This window comes from Cupressus sempervirens, chromosome 8 (assembly GCF_028749045.1).
Source record: "Cupressus sempervirens isolate cs-2001-9-10 chromosome 8, ASM2874904v1, whole genome shotgun sequence".
Classification (NCBI taxonomy): Eukaryota; Viridiplantae; Streptophyta; class Pinopsida; order Cupressales; family Cupressaceae; genus Cupressus; species Cupressus sempervirens.
In genome coordinates this window covers 397,198,889-397,209,931 of record NC_143125.1, presented here as the reverse complement: position 1 = coordinate 397,209,931, position 11,043 = coordinate 397,198,889, and the positions used below count along the sequence as shown (strand labels likewise).

General features: G+C 34.2%; 1 pseudogene; it reads left to right on the top strand.

The window, feature by feature from the left end:
• Positions 1-3,586: 3,586 nt before the first annotated feature.
• LOC149542959 (potassium channel KAT2-like) lies at positions 3,587-7,390 on the top strand (annotated as a pseudogene).
• The last annotated feature ends 3,653 nt before the right edge of the window (positions 7,391-11,043 follow it).

Genomic DNA, 11,043 nt, shown 5'->3' with positions numbered 1-11,043 from the left:
ATTTTTGCAAGTTTGTAGTGTTAACTAAGCTTCTGTTGGTTAACACAAGAAATCATTTTTGAGTTAGTTTCTACTGAGCTAGTTTGGATAATGAAGGATTTTCTTATTTTGGCATAATAAGCTTATTTGATTTATCGATTGATTCCAACTGACTAAGTTCATAATATTAATTATTCTAAGTTGTATTTGAGCTGACTTGACAAAGTGGAAGATATAAGTATAGGGTCAAGCTATGATTTCAAAGTGTGTGAATGAAAAAGTATGAAGATGTTATTGAAGATATAATGATGAGAGGAGGAAGTGAATTTGAAGGATAAGCAGAATATCCTTGCGGAGTAGCAAAGCTATATTCAATCAGAAAGGATCAAGTACAAGCCAAAATAGAGATCTATAATCAACAAATTAGTTGCATTCAAATCAAGTCATCTCATTGTTACTCTCTAACCATTGTAGTAGTGATCTAAATCTCTTAACATAGTTGGCTTAACAACTATTTGAAAATCCTCTAACAAGGTGGTAGTTCTATCGAATTTTCTTAAGACCTCTAACATGGCCACTCCTAATAGGGTGATTAAATCCTCTAATAGTTTCACACCTAAGAGTGTGTTTTGTAAATAGGGTTGTCTCCTAACAGGGCTCACTTCAAAAGAGTGAAAATAGTAACTAGTTACAATTGGTGATTTTTCCCAAATTGGGTTTCCACATTAAATCCTAGTGTCAAACGTGTTCATGCTATTTTTTGTTATGTGTTTGCAACTTAGTTAAAGAAATGGTAATCACAGATAACATCTAAAATTTATATGTTAAGCATTTACTGAGCTAATTTAGTTATTACCAAGTTACAATATTTTATCTGTATTTATCGAGCTTCTACAGTATTCAGTTTTTAGTTTGCATTTTTGTATTGACCTTTAAAGGATTTGGGATTTATTTGAGTAACTAATTCACCCCTCCCCTCTTAGTTACTCCTCTTATATTTCCAACAATAAGTATAAGGCCAAGTTGAGGATTGAATGAGTGAAAGTGTATGGAAGTATAGAAGATGCTTAAAGGAAGTGAATTAGAAGGATACAACAGAATATCCTTGAGGAGCTGCAAAGATACATTTGATAAGAAAGGATCAAGTATTTGAGCCAGAATTGAGATCTAAAATTTGCAATATAGTTGCATAAGGAATTAGGTCATATCATTGTTACTCTCTAACCATTGTAGCAGTGAACTAAACCTCTTAACAGAGTTGGCTTAACAACTATTTGTAAATCCTCTAACAAGATGGTATTTCTAGATCGAAGTGTCTAAAGACCTCTAACAAGGCCACTCCTAACAAGGTGATTAAATCCTCTAATAGGGTCACACCTAATGGTTTTTTGTAACCTTTAACAAGGTTTTCTCCTAACAGGGCTCATTTCAAAAGAGTAAAAAATAGTAACTAGTTGCAATTGGTGATTTTTTCCAAATTGAGTTTCCACATTAAATCTTGGTGTCACTTTTGTTCATGTTATTTCTTTTATGTGTATGCAACTAAGTTAATTAAGTTTAATCATAGATAATATGTTAAGTTCTATATGTTCAGTATTTTTTCAGTAATAGTTATAATTTGAGTGGTTACCAAGTTACAATATATTGTTAGTGTTAAACAAGTATCTGTGTGTTAATCAAGTTACAATAGTTTCATCAGAGTTTATCTTTTGTATTGACATCTAAGAGATCTGGGATTATTTTGTGGTAACTAATTCACTCCTCTCTTAGTTACTTCTCTTATATTTCCAACAAGTTCAAGGGAAATTACATATTTGAAGACTATGAGATCCAAATTCTTAGAAAGAGGTTGAATTTGAGACAAAAGGATCCATATGCTAACATATACACTGAAGAGTTCTAAAGGCCATGTTTGAGATCAAATGTAGCAGAGGATGATTGTATCAAGGTTACAAGATACTTGAATGGATTAAGGTGGAGTATCACAGAAGAGATTAGAATGCTAAGAATGCTAAGTCTTACCAAAATTCAAAGGTGTTATCAATTGGCACTAAAGGTGGAAAAGAGGAGTAAAAAGAAGCATAGGAAAAGTAATAAGGGCTAAGGAAGAGGAAGATATGGTAGGGGTTAGAGAGGAATTTTTGCAAGGAGAATCATAGTCCAAAGATCCCAAGGGGAATCCAAGTTGGAAAAGAAAAGTGGGGATTCAAGTAGCAGAGGAAGGGGTTCTATTGGTAGTAGTAGAGGTAGGTCTAGGTGGTTAGGGAGAGAATCTTATTTCTTCATAGTGAAGTGTTATAATTTCCATTAGCTTTGGAATATTTCCTATAGATTCCCTAAGAAGACTTCTTCATCCCAAGGAGGGGATAAGAGAGTAAACTATGTCCAAGAGGACGCTCAAGTGTAAAGATACCAAAGGTGAATTTAATTTAGGTTGGAGAGAGCCTCATTTTTAGAAGGATTCTAATAAAATAATTTATGAAGGAAGAACCTAGCCATAGAAGAGCCTTATTCAAGGTTAAGTGCAAGATTATGGATAAAGTATGCATGGTGGCTATAGAATTAGGGTTTATTGATAACATAATATTATAATAGATTGGAACAAAGTTGAATTTGCAAATAATCTCAAATACTAACCCACATATGGTTACTTTTCTTAGAAAATGGTAACATGTTCTAGTGACTAGGAAAGCTTGGGTGGAGTTCACCATAGGAGGCTATAAGGATAAGATATCATGTCTTATTTTGCCAATGGATGGATACCTCCTACTATTGGGTAGGCCATGGAAATATGATAGAAAACAAATCAATAATAGAGAAAAAAACTCTTATGGTTTCCGAAAAGATGGTGTCACATGTAGGATCCGATCTGTAAAAGATGGAGAAGTGTTGTTGACCCTAATGTGTTATTGGCTAGAGAAAAATAATTATTAGACACTATCACTACTACATTTGATCTCATTTTTCTACCAAAATTTTCGACCATCAATTAAAAAGGTTTAGGTTGGTCGGATTGTAGAAGGAAATTTTTCTCTTTTTTAAAAATCTAACCTGTGTTGGTCGAAATTTTAACCAACACCAACATGTTGGTCGAAATTTTGACCAACATGGGCTTTAACTTTAAAATAAAAAATCATTTGACCGAGCGCGCGAAGGAGCTGGAGGATGGTTAACGGTTTAAGTTTTAATTTGCGAATGGATTCCCTAAAATTTGCTAGTTAAAGTTTTGGTGAAGAGGCATCATTTATTCATAGCCAAATTGTAGAGGGGCAAAAAATGATGCAAATGTTGTAGAGGCAAGCACAACAACAACAACAACACATAGAAGGTTTGTTAAATGGCTCTGCTAATGGGTTGGTCGGTAATGATCCTCTCCTCCGACAGAACCTAGGGATAGAAAATGCCATTGCAACAAAAATGTATGAGGAATGACTAAAGCTACCTCATTCGAGAGATTCCATGGATGATGGATCCCTTAAGGTGTTTGATTAGTTTATGCACCCATTTGAATACTTATCAAACTAGTGCATAGTATGAACAATGGTACTAATTTAAACACATAAAATGTGTGACTTCATTTTGTAAATCATCATTAAAAGACAATTGTATGGTTGCTGGTACATTGATTTCACAGAGATTTGGAGATAATGTTGGTCAGTTATTGTATGCAAACCAAACAACAATGCTAAAGGTAGAAAACACGCCTGGGCAACCTTCAGGGTATATAAATTCTCAGCACAAATTCCTATGTCAAACTTACACTAATTCATGTATTTACAACTAGAAAGTGTGAATTGAATTTTAGTATTTGGTTCTAGTATAATGGTTTTTCATTTGAGCTGAAACTTTTGCTTGATGATTATACATTTGGATTAGAGTTTTCTTTCCAAATTGTATTTCTCACCATGTATATATGGCCTTAGTTCCTTGTTATTTTGCATGTTGCATGTATAGACAAGTTTTACATAGCACTGGAGGTAAAATGTCCGTTGCTCTCCAGCAAGTCCAAGTGCATAATCAACAGCTGCCCGTAGCCCCACAGGTGTGTAAATGCTTTTCTTGTTCAATTCTGTTAACTTTTATATATAATTATATAATTAGGCCCTTTTGTAAGGATACTGATGTATTGGAGGATATACAATGGCACAGGACATCAAATCTGAGATGAATGCAGTACTTGGTTAGAGATTTGGTGCCTTAGAAGCTTCATTGTTTGGGGTACCAGGAGTGGGTCACTCAAAAACAAGCTTGCTAAGCCCAGGTTTGATGTCTTTCAAATTTAGATCCAAAAAACAAGTTCAGCAATCTTTTAAAATGACTATCTAAGAGAGGTTTGGTTTGAGAGTGTTGAGGGTAGCCTCGCTTTGAGGCTGCCCCTACATATTTTCACTACTACATTTAACCTCATTTTTTGACTAAAATTTGCGACCATCAACTAAATAAATTTAGGGTGGTTGAAATGTAAAGGCAAAAATTTCTTTTTTTTTTTTACATATAAGACCCGTGTTGGTCGAACTTTCAACCAACACAGGGCTTATACATCCACAAAGGAAAAAACTATTTGTCGTTTTAGGTCTTTCTTGAACCCGGATTCATTTCAAGTTTTCTCTAAATTTTTGCATGGTTTTTGTAGAGGGTAGGGCTGGTCTTCAAAGAGAATCTGCCCCCTACTACGGCTACAAAAAAAGTGGGCTAGTCTTGAAAGCGAATTTGCACCCTGCACCCTGGTTGAGCTTCTTCTGGAAAACGTGGGCTCTCTTTCCTATCTACTCAATCCTCATCATGAAGTTTATGGCATTCAAGGAGGGTCAGTGCACTATTTTCCAGGTATTTCATTATCTTCATACCCATAGTTAGAATATAGAATATACAGTTGCACATTCTTTCCCTTTCTATAGAATTGCACTTAATTGGAGATTTAACTACAGTGTTTTTCTGAGATCAAGTTTTTAAGTCGATTGTATCTTAAAAATATGAGAGCTTTTTTAAACAGTTCGTAATAATTTGTTCATATTATTTCTATAATAGATCATAGAATATAATAGATCTTACATAATTGAATTCAGAAGTGTATGATTATTACAATTAGATCTCTCTAGTGAACCGTCATCAGAAAAAGGATGTGTCAAATATTTATTTTATTAACCATGGATTAAGTAACTACACGCCCGAACGTAATCAATCTGCCTAATTGTTTTCAAAAGAATCTTGCAATTAGTTCCATATTTTCTTGTTAAGATAAAAAACTTGCTGCAGTAATCTCCTAAATTAGAAATAGAATTCAAGTCTATTAAGGCATTAGCTATTAATTGGAAAGGTTTTGAATAACTAAAAGTTCACCTGAAGATCACTGCAAAAAACTTAGGAAAATTCTTTGCTGAGATGTAGGTTAGAGAAAGATGTGTGCTTGAATTTCTTCTGGACAAGATGCATAAAGCTTATTTGTGTAAGGAGTCAATACATCTCTGTGATTGATATTTGATTTCTTGATTCCATTGCATCTTAAACAAGGATGATTATAAGGGATTGTGATGGTCCAGGTGACTCTTTTTGCTATCCATTGTGGTGGGTGTTTCTACTACCTACTGGAACGGCGGTATCCTGACCCCAAAAGCTCTTGGATTGGTAATACATACCCAAACTTCAAGAAGGAAAGCCTCTGGACTGCATATGTCTCCTCCATGTATTAGTCTATAACAACCTTAAGCACTGTTGGGTATGGAGATCTCCATGCTAAGAACACCGGAAAAATGGTTTTCACTATAGCATACATGCTCTTCAATCTTGGATTACAAGCCTACTTGATAGGCAATATGACCAATCTTGGTGTCCATGGCACTCGAAGAACATTTAACTTTGTAAGTATATGCAGTAATAGTATTAATTAGGATGCATATTAATAACCTAGTATATTGCTTTTCTATGTAATTGCTGATGGAGTGCTATGTTAGATGGGGTATAGAGAGATGCAGTGAATGCTGCCTCAGATTTCTGTGATAGAAACAGACTGCCACATACACTAAAAGAACAAATTCTTGGACATATGAGGTTCAAGTTCAAAACAGAAGCTTTGTAGCAGCAAACTGTAGCAGGCCTTCCCAGGGCAATTCAGTCTGCCATAGCTCAACATTTGTTTTACTCAACAACGCAAAAAGTCTATCTCTTTCATGGAGTTTCAGATGATTTCATTACTCAGATGGTAAATTAATCACATTTTGCTAAAAATTTGTTAGTGTGGGTTTAGAGATTTTCACAATCTATGTTTATATCATTTAATTGTTTTAGAATTTAGTTTGTGTAATTTTTTATATCAACATTTCAGATTACATTCTATGATCTATTAATCAGAATGCTAAGAGAATGAAAGAATATGTAAGACTATAAGATTGTAAGGTTTACAAATAACAATCATTTGCTTTGCCTCATAAATGGATTAATGATTACCTCTTATACCAATTTAATTTGAACTTTTCTCTATAAGGGAAGAGATCTAATAGCCATCTAGGTTAATTTTGAGCACTTAGATCTCCTAAGCTGTAAGTTGAATTGTGCTGATTTTTCCAATGTAGCTTTGTAGGTGACTCAAGAGTTTAAAGCTAAGGTTTTATGTTTGGGATCTCTTAGAAGCAATGGAGTGTGATGTCATTGAAAAGTGTCATTTTAAAACAATCATCCATATTCCAATAGCCCCTCACCAAAAAAATAGTACTTTTGGCACAACTGGACCAATTAGCAACCAACAAAGATAAAAAATGATCAACTATTAGTACGTGTGTGATCGACTATTAGTAGATGTATTATCAGGTATTAATATATATGTTATCAATTTTTGGAACTTTTTAAAAGTGACAATTAGGAAGTATCTATCACAAAACCCTCCTCATGATAAATGACCCCATGGTGGCTACTAGATCTCTTCCCCTATTTTGTTTCTGAGATTTGAAATGAATTTTATATCGTTACTATTCTAAATTTCTTGTATCTTTTTCGCTTGTGGGTATTTGCGTACTAGTCATATTGAAGTTATGTAAAGTTGTAAGCATTTATCTCTATGTGCATTCCTCTTTATAGGTGACGGAGATGGTGGCAGAGTACATTCCTCCTAGAGAAGATGTAATTCTCTAGAATGACATCCCATCTGAGCTATATATAGTTGTTTCTAGACCAGTTGTAAGTTACATTCTCGCAATCTTGCATTCCTTTTCCATATCTATCATGATTCCTACTTTGATACTATTTGGTATGATTCCTGCTCTGACACTATTTAGTTTATTCAATGAAAACATTTTTTTAAACCATGAAGCTGCATTCTTTAGGCATATTGAGGGAAGCAATAACAAACCCTCTATTACAAGATGGTGAAGATAACTTTTACATTCTCTCATTTTCAACAGCATCTGAAGGAGCTTAAAGGAACAAATTTAGAGCATTTTCCATCCAAAATACAGGTTGCTTATGCAGAAAGTGATGCAAAGTCTCCATTGCCAATAGGCCTTAATTATACAGCTTCAAAAGGGAATGCTCAATTCATGGAAGAACTTCTGAAAAGAGGATCCAAATCTAAAGATGCAGATTATAATGGCTTCGCTTCTCTGGTTAGTTAAATTATTTATTACTCTTATTATCAATGGGCCAATGTTTTTGATCTTATGAACTGATATTTTGGAAAAAATCATATTAACAGGTTGAGTCCCCTCATAAAAGCTTTCTTCCTATAAAATTCTTATTAATGAACAGAGTAGCCTTAGAGTACAAACCTAAACTAAATTCCATAAAGTATAATAGTCCCCCTGATCAACAACCATAGCAATCATTTGCATTGTAACTAATTCATTCCAGAATAAGCATATTGAAAAACTGGATGATTTTCACCATTCATTGTTTGGCATGTTTGAATGGGAGATGAGCATGAATTCTGCAATAGGGGATCTGAAAATTAACTCAATCTCCAACTCTTTTTATCCTCAATCAGTTGCAAGTCCACCCAAAAGAGTAACAATACACTTATCTCATCCAAGCACTCAGAAATCATATATATTACATGGAAAATTGATTGTTTTTCCTTCATCGCTAGAGGAACTATTGCAAATAGCAGGTAGATTCTAGCAATTTGGCATTATATTTTGATTACTTAGATGTGTTCGTTTACAATGCTTAAACACAAGAGCCATTTGGCCATTTGGTTTCTCTGTCATTCTTCCATTCAAAATACAAGAGCTGACCCTACTATGCACCTCATACATATTGCAACATAATGCACCTTCCACCTCTACAAAATGCATACTTATTGCCTGCACATTATACATACTCATCACCACTACAACACAAATTAGAACTCCCATTGCCTTCGACATCTTTTCTTTCAAGAATATACTGCAAATTGCAATTGATGATTCAATCCATTTGATTCTCTCCCTTTTATAGTTTTAGAAGCCCATGAGTTGGCACTTGATGATGTCAACATGGATAGCGGTGACTGTTACAGTGGACATTAATGATTTTATCTTCTATAAGAAAGTGACAATAAATCTTGCTCCCTAAAAGGAAAACATGGAAATTGTGTTTGGTATTTAAAAATTGCATAAATTGGTTAATAGAGGGCACAAACTATTTACTGTAGAATTCAGCATTAAAGAATTTTGATCCTCTTTGGAGAATAGAAATCTATTCTTAGAAAATTCAAACAGTCTTGATCCTCATTGGAGAACAGAAATCTATTCTCAGAAAATTCATTTGGCTGAATGTGTTTAATGAGTGCTTGTTGTAACAACCATATAACTTAATAGAATTTGTTTTTTTTGAGAGATTATAGGATTAGAGCTTATTGTTTTTCCTCTTGGTAGGTAGACTCTGAATTCATGGATCTTTATCCATAAAACTGTTTAGTTTAGTGGCTTTCCTGATTGAAACAAATCTTAGGTTTGGAGGTAGTCCTAAACTAACTCCATTTTAATAATATTAATATGTTGTCAAAAATAGAAATTAGCAATTGACGTGGGATGCACTGCTTATATGACCTCTAAAGCCGCTATGGAGATAATGACCAAGATTTTGACGGACTACTTATGTGACCTCTAATGTGGCTGTGGGGATGATGACCAAGATTTTGGTGAAGAAATTGAGAGGCACCAAAAATTACAGCCAACTATGTCTAGAGTCAACCAATATTCTCCTTCTAGTCAGCTTAATCATTTCACTTTATTGATGCAATCGTTAGTATAATGTAGAATCTAGATTTAATGTAAAATGAATTCGTATATATAATTTTTGGAAGTTTAATTTAAGCTACTCTAACTGCATGACATTTGAGAAATTAAAATATAGATAATGCTCTACAGAATTGAGATATCTAATGAAATTTATAAATTTTTTTGAAAGTTTTACTATTTTGAATCTTATTTCTCTTGCTTTGAGGAGTTCCTTAAGTTTGCAGAAATTTCCCAATGTTGCAGATTTAACCCAGGGATCTTTAAGTGCATGTACACCGTGACTTTCTAGTTTGAGATCTTGGCCAGCAAAATGACCTGAGAAGTGTTAGGCCTATGGAGGAGATTGTATGTATGCCTTTCAGGAAGGCAGAAAGGAGCTATTTCAGTACTCCATCTAGATAGTGTCTGGCTACTTTTGAGGAAACGAGAGATGGGCTGCAGAATATAAAGGAGCATAACATTTTAGAGAAATGGGACAGAGTGCGTCTGCTGGACGGTTGGATCCTCGATCCGAGCTATGACTTTCAGATGGGAAATGACTTCAGAGGATGCCTCGGCTAATGCTTCTCATTCAAACTCATCTTTCTGGTTGCTTTGTCTACTTATACTTTGTTACAGTTACAAGCTTTTTATTGTAAGCTCTTTTATTTTGGTTATTCTGCATTGGTTATTTTTCAATGACATCTATGAGCATAAGGAAAATGCAACCTCTGTTCCACACCCAAATATCTCTTATTTGGATATTGGACTATATTTTGGGACTGTAGCTTTTGATATGTTCCATGCTTATTTGAATCAGGCTAATGGAGATGCTTGCATTCAGAAGTACTTTTGGGATTTGGAAGGTCAAAATATTGATCAAAATTTAGTTAAGGAAGTTTATGTAATTTTAATTCTATATGCCAAAATGATTTTTTTTCGTTAATTGTAATTTTAATTCTATGAACCTCCTCTTCTTTTCCCTTCAAGATCTCGTGTCTTACTGTCTGATGTTTCTAAATAGTGGGCATATTCTTATGTATCTTTCCTATGTTTGTGGCAGCAGTAACACTATAAATAGAAAAATTGTTTCATGAATCTTGATTTTGTTTTAAAATAGGATAACAATTCAGTGGATGTCTTGTTTGAGATTAAAATGGTGGGTATATGTTTAATCTAGTTTTGTACCGTATTGCCTACCAGCTTTCTTCAGCACATTGAAAAATATCTTTTAATGGCATTCTCTACTTTTTGTTTTCTACATGTTTTGAGTTTTTTGTTTTTGGTGAATTGCTATGAAAGGAGATTCCTCCCATTATATTGAAAGAAAGTAATTTGATTACAATGACTTCCTGTAATTTGGCTAAGATCATGATGCGAATGCCTTGAGTGATGTCTTGCAGTCTTTTTATCTGATTAGGAGAAAATAGATTTCATTGAAGTTTATAAAATAAGCATTTGTTTGCATGTTATTCGTTGCTAGTCTTTTCATCAGAGTGATGCATGCATCATGTCTTCGCTCTTGCTTGCTATTGAAATGCATCCTCAACCAGGCCTCCTTTTGAATCTCTTCTCAAACCAGCAAGTGCTGTCAATGCCATAAACCTATAGACTCGATTCACTGTGTTGTTGATCACTCTTCTACCACATTTAAATTTGTTGAGTGATTTGTATTTTTTTTAGTAGATGTATTCCTGTTTTAAGTTGTAGACAATGAATCAGAAATAAACTTGGTGAACGTACTTCAATTGTCAGCTTGGCGAGCTGACTTGGGGAGCCAGCTTGGCAATCTAACATGGTGAGTGGGCTTAAAGTGGCAACTTGGTGGGGCAAGTTGGTGAGCCAACTTAGCAAGGCCACTTAGAGAAGCGACATG